Source organism: Giraffa tippelskirchi, chromosome 6 (assembly GCF_054371585.1).
Source record: "Giraffa tippelskirchi isolate mGirTip1 chromosome 6, T2T-mGirTip1v1.2.pri, whole genome shotgun sequence".
Taxonomy (NCBI): Eukaryota; Metazoa; Chordata; class Mammalia; order Artiodactyla; family Giraffidae; genus Giraffa; species Giraffa tippelskirchi.
Window position 1 is genome coordinate 22,433,173 of NC_137280.1, and position 23,930 is coordinate 22,457,102.

The 23,930-nt window shown below is 37.7% G+C and overlaps 1 protein-coding gene across 1 annotated transcript in view; it reads right to left on the bottom strand.

Moving 5' to 3' along the window:
- The window catches only part of ANGPT1 (angiopoietin 1), a 797,336-nt gene that overhangs the window by 159,017 nt on the left and 614,389 nt on the right, over nucleotides 1–23,930 (bottom strand). Inside the window, exon 18 of the transcript XR_014056675.1 lies at nucleotides 17,057–17,272. The gene's annotated coding sequence lies outside the window, so the exon portion shown is untranslated. The remainder of the gene's footprint in view (nucleotides 1–17,056; nucleotides 17,273–23,930) is intronic.

Genomic DNA, 23,930 nt, shown 5'->3' on the forward strand with positions numbered 1-23,930 from the left:
GCCCTCCTCCAGGGGATCTTCCCAACCCAGGGACTGAACCCAGGACTCCCTCATTGCTGTCAGATTCTTTACTGTCTGAGCCACCAGGAAAGCCCATATTTGATAAGAATATTGTGAAAATGTCCATACTATCCAAAACAATCTACAGATTCAATGCAATCTCCATCAAAAATTTCATGGCATTTTACACAGAAACAGAACAATCCTAAAATTTATATATAATCATTAAAAATCTCAAACAGCCAAACAATCTTAAAAAGCAGATCAAAGCTGAAGACAACCTACAGAATGAGAGAAAGTACTTGCAAATCACGTATCAAATAAAGAGTTAACATTCAAAGTATGTCAAGAGTTCATACAAGTCAATAAAAATAACAACAAAAACAAAAAATTTGAATTAAAAATGGGTAGAGGGACTGAAAAGACATTTTTCCAAAGAAGACATGCAGGTGACCAACAGGTACATTAAAAGATGCTCAACATCACTAGTTAGTTACCACAGAAATGAAATATCAAAACAATAATGAGATATAACCTCACATCTGTTAGGATTGCTATCATCAAAATTACCTGATATAAAAAATGTTGGTGAGGGTGTGGAGAAAATGGAACCCTTGCGCATTGTTGGTAGGAACGTAAATTGGTTCAACCACCATGGAAAACAGAGTAGAGTCTCCTCATGAAAGCAGAACTACCATATGATCAGTGCTTCCCAGTGGCTCCGTGGTAAAAGAATCCATCTGCAATGAAGGAGATGCAGGTTCGACCTGATCCCTGGGGAGGGCATGGGCAACCCACTCCAGTACTCTTGCCTGAAAAACTCCATGGACAGAAGAGCCTGGTGGGCTATGGTCCATGGGGTTTCAATGAAGCAGAGACAACTGAATTGACTGAGCACCATATGATCCACTTTTGGGACTATATCTAACAGAAATAAATGGTATACTGAAGAGACAGCTTTACTCCCATATTTATTGCAGCATTATTCACAATTGCTGTGATTTAAGACCCTTCACAAAATTGGAATGTGGATTACAGATTAAATAAGAGTACTGTATCAATATTAATCACCATAATTAAATTCAGAAAATTTATCTAAGAATATTCTTGTTTTCAGGAAACTCACACTGAAGCATTAATGGTTAAGATGGCCTTATATATGCAGCGTGCTTTCAAGTGGTTCAGAAAATATAGATAAAAGTGTGTGTGTGTGTGTGTGTGTTTGTGTGTGTGTGTAGATACCGAGACGGAATAATCAAAATGTTGGGTCAGGAATTTAACGTTAACTAGTAGTAAAAGCTGGTAAGTCTGGGTATAGGGTTTCCTTTCATTATTCTTCTAAATTTTAATTTTTCAATTATTTCAAAATTTAAAACTTTCTAAAGGGAGTAGTGTTTCAATGAACTGTTTTATACTCTTTGCTCTTATTCTTTCAATTAGATTTTTTTTAAACAATTTCTTTCTGCCACCCATGGCTCAACTGCACTTTACTGTGACAATTTTAAGAATACTAATTGTGTCATGAGTCATTGGATCATAGCAAAAATCACATTCCCTCTACAGTCCCAGCAAAATACATTTAATTTCATGTAATCTTGCTGTGATTCTAAGAATTTTGATGTAACTGAAACAAAGGAGCATTACATGGGTATACAACCAAGTTACATAGTGTAATCCTTTGTAATATGGGGTATAACTATTTTTACTAACAGTATGTAAATAAAGAGCCTCTTGATGAAAGTGAAAGAGGAGAGTGAAAAAGTTGGCTTAAAGCTCAACATTCAGAAAACTAAGATCGTGGCATCTGTCCCCATCACTTCATGGGAAATAGATGGGGAAACCGTGGAAACAGTGGCTGACTTTATTTTTCTGGGCTCCAAAATCACTGCAGATGGTGACTGCAGCCATGAAATTAAAAGATGCTTACTCCTTGGAAGGAAAGTTATGACCAACCTAGACAGCATATTAAAAAGCAGAGACATTAATTTGCCAACAAAGGTCCATCTAGTCAAGGCTATGGGTTTTCTAGTGGTCATGTATGGATGTGAGAGTTGGACGGTGAAGAAAGCTGAGTGCCGAAGAATTGATGCTTTTGAACTGTGGTGCTGGAGAAGACTCTTGCGAGTCCCTTGGACTGCAAAGAGATCCAACCAGTCCATCTTTAAGGAGATGAGTCCTGGGTGTTCACTGGAAGGACTGATGTTGAAGCTGAAACTCCAATATTTTGGCCACCTCATGCAAAGAATTGACTCATTGGAAAAGACCCTAATGCTGGAAAAGATTGAGGGCAGGAGAAAAAGGGGATGACAGAGAATGAGATGGATAGATGGCATCACTGACTCAATGGACATGGGTTTGGGTGGACTCTGGGAGCTGGTGATGGACAGGGAGGCCTGGCGTGCTGCGGTTCATGGGGTCGCAAAGAGTTGGACACGACTGAGTAACTGAACTGAAATATGAACAGCAACCAACTTCTCATATAGCTTAATGAACTGCAGGTTAGTTCAGATATAGTGATATGTAGCACAACCTCAGAGTTCAAATAAGTTCAGTTATAAGTAGTCAAAAGAAGTAAGGGGAAAAAAAAAAGGTACTGATACTAGAGATGGAAAATTCTCAGTAGCTTTCATGTCTTACCTAGGGATATGTTCACACTGCCCAGTTATATGTATTTCATATTAATATGGACATATACTTATGTAGACATACACATATATTTGAAGTGAAGGTCACTTAGTCGTGTCCGACTCTTTGAGACCCCACGAACTGTACAGTCCATGGGATTCTCCAGGCGAGAATACTGGAGTGAGTAGCCGTTCCCTTCTCCAGGGGTTCTTCCCAACCCAGGGATTGAACCTGGGTCTCCCGCATTGCAGGCAGATTCTTTACCAACTGAGCCACCAGGGAAGCCCATACACATATACTTGCATATACTTATATGGGCTTCCCTGGTGGCTCAGACAGTAAAGAATCTCCCTGCAATGCGGGAGACCCAGGTTCAATCCCTGGGTTGGGAAGATCCCCTGGAGAAGGGAACGGCTACTCACTCCAGTATTCTGGCCTGGAGAATCCCATAGAAAAGGAATTCAGTCCCTGGGATTGCATCGAGTTGGACATGACTGAGCAACTAACACACACACACACACTCACGCATACTTAAATAGAGCTTTGTAAATTACAAAGTGTATTTATATACTTTGGGCCATTTGAATTTTAAATTAAATGAGTCAAAAATCTTCACTCATTTTACAGGTTAGGAAACCAGGACATAAGTGATGAAGCATTTCACTTAATGGCTGTTAAGTCACAGGAATAGACAGCGATTGAACTTCATTCTTATTTTAAGGTTACTTCCATCTTAAGGTGGCGTCACCTTAAGACCTTTTGTCTATATCCATGACAACAGGAGTGAACAAAGAATTTAGAACGTTTTTCAACAATTCGAGTCAAAAACAAAAGGGCCTTGATTAACTGTTAGTAAACATATAACAAAACAAACAGTTATGCAGAGTACTTGGCATATTCTGATGGAATGTAATTCAACTCACATATAAATAGCAGACTATGAGAACCCTTTTCATGTCTCTGTGATATCTAATATTATTCTAGTAATTGCATCTATTTAGAGTTGAGGAATTGAAGCATAGTTTAACTTACTCAAAATATAGAAACAAGCCAGGCATCTTTACATGAGCAGCATGTTAAAGAATATTCCTGATTGAAGATTTTGATTGAACCAATCACCTGCATTTGCTCTTTGGGGAGGTATACTTGGAGTGATGGATACTTGGACCACTCAACTGATTGCACTGCTGGATAAAGTGCTGTAGATTTCCTGTGGGTTTTGGAGCTTAAATAGTGAACTTTTCTCCGACCCTTAAAGTACAGACCCCTGCCTTCATCCAATAACATGAGTATATATTTATCTTGTGAAAGGACAATGTACCCTATAAGCAGTTTCAGATTCCTTCATCTTTAAGTATATATACTTTTTGAGAAGATAAACAAATATAAAAGAAGCAAATTTAGCTGCATAAGAGACTGACAATACTTAAACTTCTTATATTTCCATTGAGCTAATGGCGAGGATTAATTCATGGATGCAAATTCCAAGTTGAATCTGGTCCCAGTAAAGTGAAGTGGTTATGAGCATGGGATTTAGAAGCAGCTTTCTGGATTTGAATCCTTGTCTAATGCTGGGTACCAGAGACAAGCTAATTAACCTCTCTGAAACTCAGCTTCCTCATCTATAGATTGAGGGTAATGACAGAATCAGTGCCATAAGGTTGTTTTGAAGATTGCATGGGTCCATGTATATGAGAAAACTGATATATAAAAACAGTGCTCAGCATATTGTGTGTGCTCAGTTGCTCAGTCGTGTCTGACTCTTTGTGACCCCATGGACTATAGCCCACCAGGCTCCTCTGTCCATGGAATTTTCCAGGCTAGTGTACTGAAGTGTGCTGCTATTTCCTACTCCAGGGGATCATCCTGACCCAGGGGTCAAACCAGTGTCATTTGTGTCTCCTGCACTGGAAGGTAGATTCTTTACCAGTATGCCACCTGGAAACCTGAAAAACCCTACTCAGCATATTAGGAACAATCAACAAATTACCATCTCCTGAGAAGAGCCACTGTAGAAAATCCAAATCGGTGCTTTCTCTATCTTAAATCCTCACAGATTAAGCAAACACTCAAAAGTGAGACAAGCTTTTTCGGGGCATGTACACTTCTGATAACAAGGGCATTCATGTACTCCTACATGAATGTACAGAACCTGGGCCACCACAAGTAGAGACAGGGCACCAAAGAGAGCCACTCAGAGCACAAAGCTGAAAGCCGTAACTCTGACCTGAGTCAAACCGTAGGAATGTCCAAATAGAGGTAATGGAGGCCTAGAACCCAGGCTAATCTCTGCTTGAATAAGGGATGGAAAAGGTATCATTGAAGACAACTGGTTGGCAAGGCATTGCCTTCCTGTATTCTAGGCATCTGTTTCGCAGGACTGATTTATTCCTTTCACTTGATGGACCCCAAGATTCTTGAAGGCAGTAATTAGTATCATTCTTTTATTTTTAAAATACCCCTATGCTTGGCATGTTCAGTTCAGTTCAGTGGCTCAGTCGTGTCCAACTCTTTGCGACCCCATGAATCGCAGCACAACAGGCCTCCCTGTCCACCACCAACTCCTGGAGTTTACCCAAACCCACGTCCATCGAGTCGGTGATGCCATCCAACCATCTCATTCTCTGTCGTCCCCTTCTCCTCCTGCCCCCAATCCTTCCCAGCATTAGGGTCTTTTCCAATGAGTCAACTCTTTGCATGAGGTGGCCAAAGTATTGGAGTTTCAGCTTTAACATCAGTCCTTCCAATAAACAACCAGGACTGATCTCCTTTAGGATGGACTGGTTGGATCTTCTTGCAGTCCAAGGGACTCTAAGGAGTCTTCTCCAACACCACAGCTCAAAAGCATCAACTCTTCGGCGCTCAGCTTTCTTCACCGTCCAACTCTCACATCCATACATGACCACTGGAAAAACCACAGCCTTGACTAGACGTACCAGATGCTTAACAATTAGAGTAAGCATATGACCCAGTTTACCTTGGGAAAGTCTGATTTATACATTTAATTCCCACATAATTATTAATAGCATTTCCATTTCACTCTCAAAAGTTAACACAGCTTGGATAATCAATTACCCATCTTTCCTATTAATACCAGTAGCTGAATGAACAAATTTTCCCTATCCATATATCTCTGTATTCTACATCTGATTTATGTTCCCTGTCTTTTTAATATTTTCCTCTACAAATAAATAACTGAGGGAAGTATTATATTCTGTTAGGTATAGGCCTTTTGTATTTTTAATTTATTTTTCCTTTTTATTGAATTGAGACAAAGCAGTGGAAAGTTGCATAATATGTTATTTAATATAAAACAGCATACCTTTAAATATATTTAACCTTCATGAGAGTTAACATAACTATAAAAGAAAAAGTCATTTCAGAGAAAGTATGGGAGAGGCAATTTTCAACTGACTCTAGTAAAGCCATCTACTATCAAAGTGAAAGTGAAAGTCATTCAGTCACGTCCAGCTCTTTGCAACCCCACGGACTATACAATCCATGGAATTCTCCATGCCAGAATTCTAGAGTGGGTAGCCTTTCCATTCTCCAGGGGATCTTCCCAACCCAAGGATCGAACCCCGGTCTCCCACATTGCAGGTGGATTCTTTACCAGTTGAGCCACAAGGAAAGCCCTCCACTAAAAATTGGGCAAAAAAATACTGTTTCCTTGATCACATTGCCACATATTTGAACCATCTGGGAGTAGTTATTGTTTCAGATTATTTTATTAATACAACACTTGAATAATGTACTATTACAACCACCAAATAGATTCAAATATAATAGGAGGCTTCCAAACTTTCTTTTAAAAAGGCTCCAAATTGGAAATGTTCACAATTTCATGGAAGCAACTCAAAAAACACTGTAAGAATTCTATTTGCTGGTACACTCAAACATTACTGCTATCAATCCTGTTTCTGTTTTCTCATCCATTCATTTTGCAAGATATAATTCAGTTCAGTTAAAAATTCTGCAGGTATTTTATCCTCTTTCACATAATTTATCTCAATTGAATTCCAACCAACCAGAATATCACCTTCCTTTGCTGCAATGACACATTCAGTTACTAGTAACTAAAGGCATTATTTGGACTGTTTATAACTCTTGGAAGTTTCTGCTAATGCAAGAAAAGTTAGAACCCATTTTAAGGGCTTATTGTTACTATTTTTCAGAAAAATCATAAAAACAACAGTGTTAGTAAAGATCTGGCTTCTCCCTTCCAACCAGCTCTCTCACTATGCTTTAGCTTGGCTCATTCTGCATGGTGCTTCTTATCACATTTATATCATTTAATTTCCAAAAAATTATATTAGTTTCAGTGGGATTAAGACCAAAAATATTAGTCTGAATTAGTCTTCACCTTCTATTTATCTTTTTCTTCCAAAAAATGTCAAGGGAAGCTCCCTTGTTTATCTAATTTATGGGTAAGTTATGAGGTTGAACGTAATAAATTTTATACTTTATAAATTCTTAAATGAGCATAACTACACAAGTATGGTTTCTTAACATCCATATATTTTAGCCATACTAAGTACTCACTGGTTAACTGCTAACATTTCAATGGACAAGAAATGTTTCTACATGGCAAGTCCAATTTAAATTTCAAAAAATCACTGAGGATAAAATTTGGTAGAAATATTTTTATTAATATTTAAAACATATGTTTGCTACATCTAAAATGGTATTGTGTTCATCTGCTTTAAATTCCTATTTTAAAATCCTTGGCATCACAGATGTCTGGAAAGTCTATAGGTTTAAACCATCTATTTTCTCATTATTTCTTTATCCTACCAAGTTTAAAAAATAATATGTCACACTACTGCCTTTATAACTATTCTTGACCACATATTTGGATGCACTCTTAGAACATATTATAATAGAAGCTGGAAACTGGTGACTGATTTTCACTATAGATATAGAATAACATAATTTAGAGAAACTGATTCATCAGTAGCTGATTATCTCCATGTTGGAAAGGCTTTTACTTCCTGGTATTTTTTAGTAAATCTTTTTTGAAGACAAAGCAGCAGCCAATAACTACTTTAAAAGCCTGACCTGCTACAAAATAGGAATACTGTCTCTAGTATATTTGATTGATCATGCAAATTACGATGAACCTAGTAGATTTAGTTGGCCCAAGTGGTGCTTTAATGTTAACATTCTATAGTAATCGTTTGATTATTCACCCTTTTCTTTTGTTCTCAATTTGATACTGCTTTGCCTGATTGAAAATTATTTTTAGCCTAATAGTAGATTCTGCAAACAGAGGAGTGATTAGCTTGATACCCTCATAAGCATAACCAGTGACCAGCAAAATTTTATTGACAGAAAAATCATAGACCAGAAGTTATTATCTGAGTTCCAGTCTGTTGATTCAACATTGTAACATGTGGCTATGCATGTGAGCATCTGTGGGGAGTGGGTTTTGAATTTTTATATAACCCTCAATGGAGCTCGAGATCCCAAAATACACCACACTTCACAGAGTCACCCTCCATTCAACTGCCTGTGTACCTCCACCATCTGCCCAAGACTTCATTGATTCACCATATATTTACCGAACATCTACAACATGTCAGACCACTGGGGAAAATAACGATTAAATACAGACTCTGCCCTTTTGTAGCTTACAGACTCTTAAAGGGGACAGAACAGAAATTATTACAAAATGTGATAAAACCTGTGACTGACGATAGAAGTATCTTCAAAATACTGAGAAACTATTTAAATAAGACCAGAGTTGACAGTGTGGAAGAGTGGAGGTTTCACAGAGAATATGGCATTGACCTGTACTTGATTAGGTTAAAATGAAGACAAGAAAATTCTGAGCTTCAGGAACAGGATAGGAAAATGGTAGAAGAATAGAGGTGTGAAAAATTCGAGGAACAGCAAAAGTGGCTGGAGTGTAGTATAAGAGGGTGCAGTAGATAATTAGACCAGAAGTAGGAAAGGACTCAGTGTAAAGGGATTTACATGGCAGGTTAAGTAACTTATTAAGTAAGATAATAGTTCTCAATGTGGGGGTTCATGCATCCTTTCTAGCGACCTTGGAAGAAGTCTAAATACTATCGTCAATATTTTGAAAATTCTGTGAAGACAGATATTTGCACAAGATAAAAACATTTAGTTTTGTGCTGAGATTTTATTTAAAAGGCACTGTTAATTAATGTATTTAGGGAATCAAAATGTTTCAAAACATAGGTTCATGAAAGAAAAGAGTCAAGATATCTTTGGCAAAGTTTGAAAAATGTTGCTAGTGAATCATTGAAGTTGATGGATTCTAGATTTAAGGATTTGTGTACACTTGGATGTAGAGATCAGGGAAAGCAGATGAATGAAATCAATCCTATCTTCCTATCCTAATCATAGATAGATATAGATACTCTCCTCTAAATAGACAAATATTCCATTCACTTAGGGTATAAAAGAGGTATTCAACAGACATCCTCCATAACCCATTCCTAGAGATTAGGGCTGGGTATATCGATTTAGTGCAATATTGTTATTTTTATTATTTAGCCACTAAGCTGTTACTGACTCTTTTGCAACCCCATAGACTGTAGACCACCAGGCTCCCCTGTCTGTGAGATTCCAGGCAAGAATGCTGGAGTGGGTTGCCATTTCCGTTATTGGGAGAGTGTAAAACAAAAAAGGAATCCTTGGTGAACACAAATATTTAAGGGCTAAATGGACATGACAGTTATAAGTACAATGTGTGATCCTTGATAGATCCTAAAGTGAGCAGGGTGGGGAGCTACAGAAGACATTAGGTAACAGGGCAAATTGAAATACAGAATATGTATTATATGATAAAATTGTTGTTGTTTAGTTGCTAAGTCTTGCCCAACTCTTTTGTGACCCCATGAACTGTAGCCTGCCAGGCTCCTTTGTCCATGTGAGTTTCCTAGGCAAGAATACTGGAGTGGGTTGCCATTTCCTTCTCCAGGGGATTCTTCCCAACCCAGGGATCAAACTTGCATCTCCTGCACTGGCAGGCAGATTCTTTACTACTAAGTACCCAGGGAAGCCCATATAATAAAATTACATAGTGTTAAATTTCCCAAGAGTAATTGTTCTCAGGAGATACAGGTATGTGTATGGAGGGGTGTGGAAAGAGTTAAATTAGGAAAATGTGAATTATTAATAATTGGTGAATCTAAATGAAAGGAATGTGAGTAGTGATTACTGTATACTATTCCTACAACTTTTCTGCAAGTTTAGAGTGTTCAAAATCAAAAGGGAACAAAAAAGTAGATATAGAAAAAAAAAACAAACTGGTAAAAGAGAAAAATTGGCATGGAAATCAAGAAAGAAAAGCACTGGATTAGAGTATTGGTATGAAGTTAACCACCACTGGCTTCAACTTTTGGAAGAACATTTGTCCTGAAAGAAAGAAGAGAAGAATATTTAAAGGGAAGGGACCATTTGTAAGATACTATCTGAAGACTGATATAAGTTAGTAAAGGAAGGAGACTTGGAAAGGAGATCAGTTATATTATTTTAGCTACTAAGCCCAGGAGTTAATGCTTAGAAGCAAATACATATTTTGAAGTAGGACTGTACAAAAACTGTCTCTAAGAATTATTTTAACAAAAATGCATTTGTTAAAGGCAAAAATCTCTTGAAATTTTTCCATGATGACTTTTTATTTCAGTTATTTGAGGCCATTGCAGAGTTTATTAGTTAGTATTTGCTACAACTCTTTTGAAAGAATCCATTCTTTTAGAGATTTTTTTTTACCTTAGAATGGTGATAATATATATCACCATTATAATTTATATAAAAATTATAATTAGCATCTTTTGAGTACTTAGTATCTTCTAAGTACCAGGCAAAGAGCTTTGGCTGCATAGCCAGGTTTGACTCTTACAGAAATTCTATTTGCAGACATAAATTTTATTGATATCTCAAAAATTTTGCCAATTTTACAAGGGAACAAGTGAGATGTAATTAAATGTCTAAGGTCATTTAATTGAAGGCTGTGGAATCAGCACTCAAATCAAAGCTCTCTGATTCTAAAGCTATGTTCTAAAACATAGGATATTTGTTTTGAGAAATACTAATATCATAAATAGTATTACCAACTTTTCATTAGTTGAATATCATAATTCATAATTTCAATGACATTGATATTTATGTAAATCAGATTGACTATATTCTTTGCAGCTGAAGATGGAGACACTTTAAACAGTCAGCAAAAATAAGACCTGGAGCTGACTGTGGCTCAGATTATGAACTCCTGTAGAGAAAAACATTAGACCATTTAGGTATGATCAAAATAAAATACCTTCTGATTACACAGTGGAGCTGACAAATAGATTCAAGGGATTGGGTCTCGTAGACAGAGTGCTGGAAAAACTATGGATGGAGGTGTGTAACACTGTATAGGAGGTGGTGACCAAAACCATTCCCAAGAAAAAGAAATGCAAGATGGCAAAGTGGTTGTCTGAGGAGCTCTTACAAATAGCTGAGAAAAGGGAAGTGAAAGGCAAAGGAGAAAGGGAAAGATATACCTAACTGAATGGAGAGTTCCAGAGAATATCGAGGAGAGATAAGAAAGCCTTCCTACATGAACAATGAAATAGAGGAAAACAATACAATGGGAAAGACTAGAGATACCTTCAAGAAAATTACAGATACCAAGGGAATATTTCATGCAAAGATGTGCACAATAAAGGACAAAAACAGCAAGGACCTAACAGAAGTAAAAGAGATTAAGAAGAAGTGGCAAGAATATACAGAAGAACTGTACAAAAAGGTCTTAATGACCAGGATAACCATGATGGTGTGGTCACTCACCTAGAGCCTGACATCCTGGAGTGTAAAGTTAAGTAGGCTTTAGGATGCTTTACCATGAACAAAGCTAGTGGAGATGATGGAATTCCAGCTGAGCTATTTCAAAACCTAAAAGATGATGCTATGAAAGTTCTGCATTCAATATGCCAGCAAATTTACAAAATTCATCAGGGGCCACAGGACTGGAAAATGTCAGTTTTCATTCCAATCCCAAAGATAGTTAATGCCAAAGAATGTTTATACTACCTTACAACTGCACTCATTTCACACATTAGCAAGGTAATGTTCAAAATCCTTAAGCTAGACTTCAAGAGTACATGAACCAATAATGTCCAGATGTACAAGCTGGATTTAGAAAAGGCAGAGAAACCAGACATCAAACTGCCGGCATCTGCTGGATGATAGACAAAGCAAGGGAATTCCAAAAAAAAAGTCTACTTCTGTTTCATTGACTCCACTAAAGCCTTTGATTGTGTGAATCACAACAAACTATGGGAAATTCTTCAAGAGTTGGGAATACCAGACCACCTTACCTGTCTCTGGAGAAACCTGTATTCAAGACATGAAGCAACAGTTAGAACAGGACATGGAACAACATACTGGTGCAAGATTGGGAAAGGAGTACATCGAGGCTGTGTATCATCACCCTGCTTGTTTAACTTCTATGCAGAGTACATCATGCAAAATGCCCAGTTGGATGAAGCACAAGCTGGAATCAAGATAGCCAGGAGAAATATCAACAACCTCAGATATGCAGATGATACCCCTCTAATGGCAGAAAGTGAAGAACAAAAAAGCCTCTTGAGGGTGAAAGAGGAGAGTGAAAAACTGGCTTAAAACTCAACATTCAAAAAACTAAGATCATGGCATCTGGTCCCACCACTTCGTGGCAAATAGACGGGGAAAAAGTGGAAACAGTGAGAGATTTTATTTTCTTGGGCTCCAAAATCACTACACATGGTGACTGCAGCCATGAAATTAAAAGATGTTTACTCCATGGAAGAAAAGCTATGACAAACCTAGACAGTGTATTAAAAAGCAGAGATCATTTTGCCAACAAAGGTTTGTAGAGTCAAAGCTATGGTTTTTCCAGTAGTCATGCATGGATGTGAGAGTTGTACCGTAAAAAAGGCTGAGTGCTAAAGTATTGATGCTTTCAACATGTGGTGCTGGAGAAGACTCCTTAGAGTCCCTTGGACTGCAAGAAGATCCAACCAGTCCATCCTAAAGGAGATCAGTCCTGGTTGTTTATTGGAAGGACTGATGTTAAAGCTGAAACTCCAATACTTTGGCCACCTCATGCAAAGAGTTGACTCATTGGAAAAGACCCTAATGCTGGGAAGGATTGGGGGCAGGAGGATAAGGGGGCAACAGAGAATGAGATGGTTGGATGGCATCACCAACTCAATGCACAAGAGGTTTAGCAAACTCTGGGAGATAGTGAAGGACAGGGAAGCCTGGCGTGCTGCAGTTCACGGGGTCACAAAGAGTCAGACAGGACTGAGAGACTGAACAACAACAAATAGTCCTTAAATCTCAATGTAATAGGTTTATAAGTTTCCCTCCCCTCTTCTTTCCTAACCTGAAACATTTTGCAAAATAGATTTTCTATTCATTCATATCCATTTATTTGGGAAATTGGTTTGCCTCTGTATGACTGATTACAACTGATAACACATGTTGGTGCCAAGTCTTGAGGGAGGAGGGAATGAGAGAAATCGACAGATCCTGGCAAATGCCACATCTTGGAACAGTGTAGAAAACTTCCCTGTTTCTCCTTCCTTCTCCTACTCCAGAAAACAAAGAGCCACCAATTCCAAAGTCCAACTGGCCTCCTCCTCACTCCCACTCTTGTTTATCAAGGGTTCTTTCAAAGAAACACATCTTTAAAAAAGAAGCCCTTGTTGTGAAAGCATCATACCATGTCTAAAAAAAAAAACACCACTTGAGAATTCATTCTTCCTACTGAACATGAGTATTCCCAAGAATTCACAGAAAACAAGAGGCCTAGAATAAAACCTTGGTACGATTCTTGGCCAAACCAGATAAAACCAGAAGATGATGCCCAAGGCCAGCAGTTCTGGTAAGGAATGATGAGTTACTTCCTGAGGATACAAGATCTCAGAGTTCTGTTCTTTTAGAAGAGACCTAACTCTGATTTTAGAAAAGCCTAATTGAAACATGAATAAAAGAACAATCTTTATGTGATCATAGGTAAATATTTTTTCAATGGGAAGCAGATTCTAATGGAGTGATACTTTCCATAAATTCAGCAGAAATACATCAAGAGGCAACAAATAATTACAAGTGAAAAATCAGGGTCAACATTGTCTGCTGGTTGAACAAACACACATGTTTCACTACGGCTTTTTCAATTTCTTGTATCAAAATACTCATATCAGAGTAGTTTCAATTTCTTACATAAACTACTACACCTGCTCAATTAGGCCTTATTTCAGGCTTTCAGAAATAGTCAGTTATAGGCATTGAGTGGTAGAGAATCTGCCTGCAATGCAGGAGACACGTGTTCAATCCCTGATCTGGGAAGATCCCCTGGAGAAGGAAATGTCAACCCATTCCAGTATTCTTACCTAGAAAATCCCATTGACAGAAGAGCCTGGCGGGTTATAGTCCATGGGATCACAAGATGTCAGACACGACTTGGCAACTAAACAACAACAAAGCATTGAGTGAAATGATACATCAGCCATAGCTGATGGATGGACCAGAGGAAATAGGATGTCGAAGAAATGGCGGGGTGGGGCGGGGTGGGAGGGGGTGATTTAGAAGCCCTACCCTAAAGAGACCCAGGAGATAACAGTTGTATTGATTTGACAATGCATAACCGACCCAAAAGTGAGTATTTGGCTTAATTAGGTTTCTCACAGTTCAAATAAAACTTACTAAATGTTTGAACAAATGGACTTAAAAAAAACTAATTTAAATGAGGCAATCATCTTGGAAAACAACCTGAAGTTCCTCAAAAGATTAAACAGAGTCACCATATGATTTGGCAATTTTAACACTTTTAGTTATATACCTAAGAGAAGTGAAAATATATACCCACACAAAAATTTATACACAGACATTTGCAGGAGTATTTTTCTTAATAGTTAAAATGTGGAAACAACCTAAATGTCCATCTGGTGAACAGATAAAATATGGTATATATTATACTGTGAAATTAAAAGGAACCAATTATTGATACATGCTACAGCATGGATGAATCTTGAAAACATTATGCCAAGTGAAAGAAGCTTGTCACAAAACACATGTATTTCATGACTCCATTTACATGAAGTGTTCAGAACAGGCAAATCTTTAGAGAGATACTAGTGGTTGTCTAGAACTAGAGAGATAGGGCTGGAGATAGGGGAATGGGTTTCTTTGGGGGATAATGAAAATGTTCTAAAATTAATTGTGAGGAAGGTTGTACCAATTCAGAATTACTGAAAAATCATTGAGTTGTACATCTTAAATGAGTGAGTTATGTAATAGGTAAATTATCTCTCAATAAAACTATTACCAGGAAAAACCCACCCAGTTTAGCTAACAGAGGCAAAATAAAATAAAATAAAAACAAGAATCATTTCCCTTTTGTCTTCTTTCCTGTTATACTGGTGGCTCTTTGTGAGGATGCAAGCTTCAGATCCATTTTTTTTTTTAAACCAAGTTGATCTCACAGCAGTGGATCTTGGAAAAATAAAAGTTTAGATGTGTAGCATACAGCATCTATGATTGGGGAACAGCAAGAAATAATGCAGAAAATATAGGACTTGCAACAAGGTAACCTGCAGTCAAGACTTGACCTTGCCATTAACTATCTGGTAGACCTTGAAAAGGTAAACTAAACTCTGTTAGCCTCAGTTTTACTGATTTGTACAGTTTAATTGAATAACAATGAGAAGAACCTTACATAACTGTAGATCAAAACAATAGTTTCATTCATTCACTAATGACTATGTTAGGGGTTAGAACTAGGGACTTGCAGACCCTCGGGGAGGCTAGTAGAAGTTAGCTCTGGATCAGCTTTGAGAGCAGATGGGAAAGCACTTGATCCTGATGAAAAAGTTAAGGAGTGAACCTCTCAGGAAAGGTAGTGCCTTGGCTGATTCTTGAACACGGAGGATTTAGGCCAGCAAGAAGGTACAGTGGTAGAGCTGAGGTATGAAGAAGGAGAAGCTAGACAAAGGCTCAGAAGTGCATATAAGCAGTATGTTCAAGGAACTGCATGTAGTCAGACATGATGAACAGCGGCTCTCAAACCATGATGCCCAGACCATTAATATCAACTTCACACAGAAACTTGCTATGGATGCAAATCTCAGTTTACACCACAGACCTGTTGAATCCAAAGATGATTCTTGGGATGGAGCCCAGCAATTTGCGTTCTAATAAGCTGGTTGTGATGCCTGGTTAGACTTGGGAGCCACTAGACTAGAGCCTTGGGTGCTAGTAGCAAGAGATGTGTCTGCCTACCCTCGCTGCATATTTGTACAGTTTACAAAGGCAGTTTTATAGGTCAGTTTATAAGCTGTAAGTTACTTTAGGCTATTTATTAGGAAATACAGAAAAGGCTAAAGAAAAATGTAATCTCGTTATCTAGACATACATATTGTTAGTATTTGGAGGGTTTTTTGCAACATTGGGTCATAATGTACTTTTTTTTGTATTCTATTTTTATTAACTTAATATTTTATGAGTATTTCTCCATGGATTTTGAATTCTATCAGACCTAAAAACTCATGGAAAATATTTTTAATGACTGTAAAATATTTCATCGTGTGAGTAGACCATAATTTAATTTACTACTTATTATTGTTGGAGATTTAGATTGCTTCAATAACTTTTATAAATAATACAATGATGAAAAACATTTTCCACAAGTATTTTTTTCTGCACTTTTACTTCCTGTGGTAGATTTTTAGAAGTAGAGTTCTATGCTAAGTACCTATTCTTTGTGTCTTTCCCTCTTCTGGTAACAGGCCCACCTTCTCCGGCTACCAGATTGTCAAGTGTCCTTGATTAGGCCAATTATGATGCCCCCGTACCTCTAACCACACAGATCATTCAGATATGTGACAGGCTGGACCAATCAGCTTAATGACTATTTTGCAGGAAGCCATTCCCCTCCCCCTCTCAAGAGCAGAAAGAAACCAAGCCAGCTACAGAAAGCAATGACATTAATTTGTAGAGAGCAAAGATGAGAGTCTGAGAACATCCAAATTCTTAATGTTTTCTAATTTACTTACTCTTCCAAAACAAAATCACTTAAAAAGTCTAGTTCAAGCTAGATATATTAGTCTTGAGTGATACATAGGGCCTTGAAGGGTATGAGTACAATTGCATTAAAGCTATTCCTAAGTCTGAGAACGCTGACCAACTTTATAGTATCTAGCCTTCCTATTTGGAAGCATTTGATGTTTCTCCAATTATTTGGATTTTCTTTTATAATTTGCAGTAAAATTTTGTAATTTTCTTCATTTAGAAGCAATACTTTCTTACAAAGTACATTCTTAAACATGTTATTTTGGGTCGCCTTTGTTATAATGAGCTTCTCTCCTGTACAGATTCCTAGAGTTGCTGTAACTAATTACCACAAACTTAAAACAATACAAATTTATCATCTTACTGTTTTGGAGGTCAGAGTCCAAAAGGCATCTCAATGGGCTGAAATCGGGTGTCAGTGGGGATGTGTTCCCTCCAGAGGCCTCTTGTCTTTCCAGCTCCCTCAGTTCGAGCTATTTGTTGGCTACTGGCCCCCTTCCATATCCAAAGCCAGGAACAGCCGTTGAGTCCTTCTCAAGACGTCTTCCCTCTGAGTCTGAGTCTTCTGCCGCCTTCTCCCCTATTTAAAGGTTCATGTGTTTAATTGGGTCCACCTGGAAATCTCCTTACTTTAAGGTCAGCTGATTAGCAGCCTTATTCCATCTGCAACCTTAATTCTCCCTTGCCACGTGACTTAGCATATTCATAGGTTCTGAAGACTGGGGTGTAGATCTCTTTGGGGGATTATTATTATACCTACTGTACCCTTCATATACATATCAATTGGCTACTTTTTTATACACACATGTATGTTTGTGTGTGTGTATTATATATAATATATATGTAATTTTTCTGCTTTCACAGCAAAACTCCCCAAACAACTGTGTCCCTGTATTTTCTCTTGAATGTATTGCAATTATGGTTTCATTTTCGCTATTCTTTAGAAATTTATTCAAGATTATCAATTACTTACACTCTGCCAAACCCAGTGGTTTATTCATTGTTCTCATCAGGGGACACTTACTGACATTCATAAAGTCTCCATGTCTTGGCACAATGAAAGCTTGTCTTTTTTGCTCCTAACACAGTGAAATGAAGGTTTTAATATGGGACAACTGGGATCCACGCTGTCATTATATGACCCAAATCCTTTCCAAATAACAACTGCATCCTTTGCCAGAGCCCCAGAGTCCTCCCAAGTCCTCTGTATACAGCTGACAGATGAGGGAAGAGAAAAAAAAAAAGGTGCAGAGTTTGCTTTTTTCAAAGGAGCTAATGCAAAATCAGTATACATGATGTTCATGATGTGCATAAAACTTCCACACCCTGTTCGGTATAAGTCAGTCTCCTTGCACCATCTCACTGCCAAACATGGTGGAAACTGGATCTAGCTGTGTGGTCAGAGGAAAGACAGATGGGGATCAGGGAACACATGGCATTGTGTCTGATGCTCACCTGTCCTGTGCATTTGGTGCAATTGGTAGCAGCCTTCCTGGGCCTTTACTGGGCTTCCCTGATAGCTCAGTTGGTAAAGAATTTGCCTGCAGTGCAGGAGACCCTGGTTTGATTCCTGGTTCGGGAAGATACTCTGGAGAAGGGATAGGCTACCCACTCCAGTATTCTTGAGCTTCCCTTGTGGCTCAACTGGTGAAGAATCTGCCTGCAATGTGGGAGACCTGGCTTTGATCCCTGGGCTGGAAAGACCTGAAGAGGGGAACGGCTACCCACTCCAGTGGCCTTCATTATTTCCCTGAGACCAACTCAGTATCTGGAAAATTCAGCCAATTTTAAAACCAATATAATTTGCACCAAATTTAGGGCATGTGAGATGATTTAATTCTGTACTTATCTTTCTCTCCCCAAACCTTTCCTTCTCTTATTTTCCATATTTCTTTAGTAGTGTTCTAGTCTTCCTTACTACTGATTATTTTTTTACTCTTCCCCCAACTGTGGCAATATTCTATTATTTCCTGTACAACCTTTGGAATCCATGTTCCATTGTGAACAATTACTCCCACTCTTACACTTTTTATTCCCTCAAATAATTTCCTCTCTTTTTTGATAAAAGAACTTAAATATGGACATTTCTCTGTGAACTTCTCTAGTGGACAATAAACATTTCCCTCAGTTCACATAAAAATGCTGGAAGAGGAAGTTGGCATTTTTAAACAAGAATTGTGCTTGTTTTTTCAAGCTCAATCCTTGGTACTTTTATTCTAAGCTTTGGCCATATAGAATTTACTACCTACCTCTACCATAAGAATAACACTGAAAGACAAATAGTATTTGTTGATATATTTGCCAACCATTAGAATGAAGATTTACATATGTTCATTTAATCTGCAAAAGAACAATTTCTTCTCCCCCTAATTTTGAATAAAAAGCTCTCTTCCTTTAACATGTCAAATTTCATTCTGTTCAATGTCACAATTATTATCTGAAGGTCTTTGCTGATTATTATTTTTTTTTTAATTTTGTTCAATATTTGATCTGTCACAATCCCTTTTCACAATGATAATAACTACCATGTCTCACATGCCAATTATGGGCCAAATTTTAAGTGCCTTATGAGAACTGTCATATGTAATACTCCAAGACATTGGTACTTTTTACCTGCATTTTAAAGAGCAGAAAAGAGGCACAGAAATATTTAAGAAGTTGTCTTAAGGTCACGTAGTTTCACAGGTGGAAGAGAAAGATCCCTAATGGAAACCCAGCTGACAGGTGAACTCCCGCCCTGTGGATGTTGTTAATTTTCCAGTTGATGGTGCCTTTCTCATTTGGCACTCAACTCTCCCATATGCCGACTGCTCTGCCTAGATCCTTGTTCTCTTCTTTATAGCATGCATCCTGTCCGTAGCTAATTTTCTGTGCTGGATCTCTTTTATCTACTTTATTAAATGCTAATGTATTAAAAATAGAAATGAGGTGGGGATTTTTTGTATGGATTATTTTAAAAATAGTCATGTCCATGTATTTTCTTTTTAGTTCTGCATTTGTAGAATTTTGATGGCAAAATTAGAATCAGGTTTATGTGCAATCTAGAGAAATGGTATAGATGGTCCTATTTGCAAAGCAGAAATAAAGACACAGATATAGAGAACAAACGTATGGATACCAGGGGGGAAAGGGAAGGTGGGAGGACTTGGGAGATTGGGATTGACATATATACACTATTGATATTATATATAAAATAGGTAACTAATGAGAATGTACTTATAGCACAAGGAACTCTACTTAATGCTCTGTGGTGACCTGAATGGAAAGAAAGTCCGGAAGGGAGAGGATATAAGTATATGTACGGCTGATTCATTTTGCTGTACAGTAGAAACTAACACATTGTAAAGCAACTGTACTCCAATAAAAATTAATTAAAAAAAGAATTAGGGTTTGATTTTCATGAGGTCATCAATTAGCTACATTTAGAACACCACACTTTTATGCATTTAGTAAAATTTTTCTAAATAAGATAAATTCAGGCATGTGAAAATGAGATACAAACTCATACCAGTTCAGTTCTACAGATGTTTACAACAGGAAGAAATGAGGGTGATTCTTGAAAAAGATTTTAAATTCAAAGTTCAACATTAATAATGGTGTGTTAAATAAAAACATGATAAAAACCAACACACGAATGCCCATATCTGGACAAGGTTACTAATCCATGAACTTCTAGCATGGGTTCAAGGAGGCAATGATCACAAAAATTGTTCCATCATCTCTTGACTAAACAAACTGTTAATAGTCACCTCTGTAGTCATGAGATTATACGCAAGTCATGGTGAAACAAGTAGAATAAAATAGGCTTTGAGGTAACCTGATCCAGAAAGTTTCCTGGCTTTTCTCTAAATCCACATTCAATAAATTCTGGTAATTTTAATCTAGCCAATTCATGTGCCAAGATGAAAACCAATAAAGATATCTTTTCCAGTATCATTTTGGAGAAAAAGTTTTCATGTTTATTGATAGTAGAAGAAAATTCAAAAGATTGAGGTTATGTTGAAATTTTCATTAATGAAATATTCTAAAAATGTTTGTTAGGCTTTAGTTATAAAGAAAGTAGATTACATTCTTATTTGAATACCAATGTTGACCTCAACCCAGTGACACTTGTCAACTTTGAAAGTGAAGAGTGTAAAACTGCCTGGATTTCCATGGTGATTTAACTTTGCTGACCCTTTTCATCAGTTCTTATTTTTGAGGATTTGTGGTTCAAAGAAAAGTCTACACTTTAGCCCATTACAAAGTAGCATATGCTCAAATCTGTGTGAACTGCACCAAACATTAACCTAGCTTTACTGGATCTCTTTTGTTTCCTAAAGAATCTGCAGCTACTTAGCAACTGTTTCCCAAAGTCTGATTTGATTCTTCTCCTAGTTTCCCTGATGTATTATCTACATATCTATAAACTACTTAAATCTTTTCAACAAAAGCTGTAAGAATACATACAAAATCAAGGGCAGAAAGACACAATTATGCAAATAAACATAATCTCACCTTTAGTGCTGCTCCCTGTTAATAAATCAAAAGTTTGCTCTTCCTTTTTACAGAATATTTTTAAAATCAAGTCAATGTGTTGACTTGACCAGACTGTGTTACTGTAACAATATCATCCAAAGCATATAAATGATTCTATGATTTTTATTCTATTCTTCCTACCTCTAGATGTTTTCTGTCTGTATAAGTTTATATTAGGTCACATAACATTCAATTTTTAAAATGCACATTTTAGAAATCTAACTTTCACTTACAAAAGTTGAAAAAGTATCATGAGATCCTAAGTTTTATTCCTTGTAACCTCTAAGTCTGTCCTGCTGACCAGAAAAGCAGCAGTGTAACAAAGATATTTTCGAGCATCAGTCATGAAAGTTTGGAATTATAAGGGAGGTGGGTCATTTGTGCAACGTTCTTCCCTTGGGTCTGATGCTGGTTAATTTAAGGCTCAGAGCTAATGGGTCTTATCACCTCCTATGACACAGAATTGGCCAGAGGCCCAGACCAAGAACGTTTAATTGGATGAATGATTATTGATTCTGAAGACAATATAAATCAAAGGATTTAAAGCATGGGGCTGTTAATGTTCATCATAACTGGCATCTTTGGTAAATTTAATAATTCCCATCCTCCCAGCACTGGCAGACCATGTTAATCCTGGGGAGGGTTTCAATGTAAGAAAAGGTTCAGACTAATATGATCATCAAGCTGTGCAGCTCAGATTCCAGACAAGGTCGATGTAACATTATCTGGGAGCCACCAGATGTCGTACATACATTGTTCTTATTTGATTCCTCCAAATATATGTAGTAAGCACCACAAAGAAAAAGTTTCTGCAGTTGTTAAAAGGTTAAGAGGATTCTATCCAGAGCAGTGTTGAGTGCACTGATAAAATTTGCTCCCTCTTTCTCTGTACATACAGTTTATTAAAAAAAACTTCTGCTTCATTCATAGGAAGCATTTTAAGTTAACATGAAACAGAATAATCATTTTTATGGTGATTCAACTTTCCTGAACACATTTAAAATAGCTTTTCTTTCAAGCTAAGGAAAGGGTTAGTCACTCAGTTGTGTCCCACTCTTTGCGATCCCATGGACTGTAGCCTGCCAGGCTCCTCTGTCCATGGGATTCTCCAGGCAAGAGTACTGGAGTGGTTTGCCAGTTCCTTCTTCAGGGGATCTTCCCAACCCAAGTATTAAACCCAGGTCTCCTGCATGGCAGGCACTTTCTTTACCATCTGAGCCATCAGGGAAGCTCTCAAGCTAACTTACTTATTAACTCCTTACTTATTTTTCATTCATTCAACGTACAACTCCTCATTGAGTGTTTCCTATATAATTATCATCAGGGCTTCTCTGGTAGCTCAGACAGTAAAGAATCTGCCTGCCATGCAGGAGACCTGGGCTTGAGCCCTAGGTTGGGTAGATCCCCTGGAGGAGGGCATGGCAACCCACTCCAGTATTCTTGCCTGGAGAATCCCCATGGACAGAGATGTCTGGTGGGCTACAGTCCATGGCGTTGCAAAGAGTCGGACACGATTGAGCAACTAAGTACAGCACATATCTCAGCATCAATATATAATCATCCCTAGCTAGGTGCTGGGGATATAGAACTAAATAAGTCTTCCTTTGTCTTCAAGGATCAGACAGTCCATCAGGAGGCAAACGAATGGAACACAGCTACTGTGGGGTCTCAGGTTCGGCTCTCTAAAAGCAGGTGCTAATATGGGAGTTTTGGGGTGCAAGATGTTTATTATTTGTGATGACACCTGTGAAAGAATGGGAGGTGGAAACAGGCTTGGGCAGGGGAAAAAGTCAAACTGGTGCCTGTCTGCCAAAGTGTTGACCAACACAGCAGAACATTCTGGAGCAAGTATTAATCCATCAGAGCTGTTCCATGCCAGGCTGGGTCTCTAAATCTCTTACTCTGCTCAGTGGCTGGATATAAGGGTGCCCTAGGAAGGGCATGACCTTGGAGAAGGCCTTCTCTGTCAGCTGAAGACTTTCTGATGGCCACCATCCCTGTAAGCTGGGAAGCAAGTTCTTTCTTCAGGGAAATGTAAGTGATACATTACTGTGTTGACCACACGTGGGATGCTCTGGGACCTTGGAGGAAGCTTAGTTGATTCTTAGGGGCTAGTTCATAGAGGTTTAAAATGAGGCTATGACGAATCTTAAAAACAATAATGATAATAACAGCTAAGATTTATTGAACAATTACTATATGTCAGGTATAATATTAAATTTTCTACATGGATTGTCTCATTTTAAAATTTATCCCACACCTGGGAGATGGATATGTAACTACCGAAAAGTAGTGCAGAAGAATGATTAAGTAATGTTCGCAAGTTGGATTCACAGTTGAATTCAGTTCCTCAATTCAATTCAATTTGATTCAGTGCAATTCAAATCAATTCAAGGCTGTATGACTTTAAGACCCATTGAGTATAAGCATATACACCAAGGAGTGTGGACTGGGCTGTTACATTGGGAAAATAGTGCATAAAGACATGAACAACCTATCAAAGTTCCAAATCTAGAATGTGAATTGAATAAGTATTTGTTGAACAAGGTAGGAAAGGAGGGAGGGTGAAAGAGAGGGATGAAGGAAGGAAAGGAGAAAGTAGACAGGTGTATTTAAAGAACTGTTAAAAGATGCATATGATTAGATAACTGAATCCCAAGTGCTGTTAAGAATCTCCCAAATTTTCCTAAAAAGAATTGCATGAGTATTAGGCATGTTGT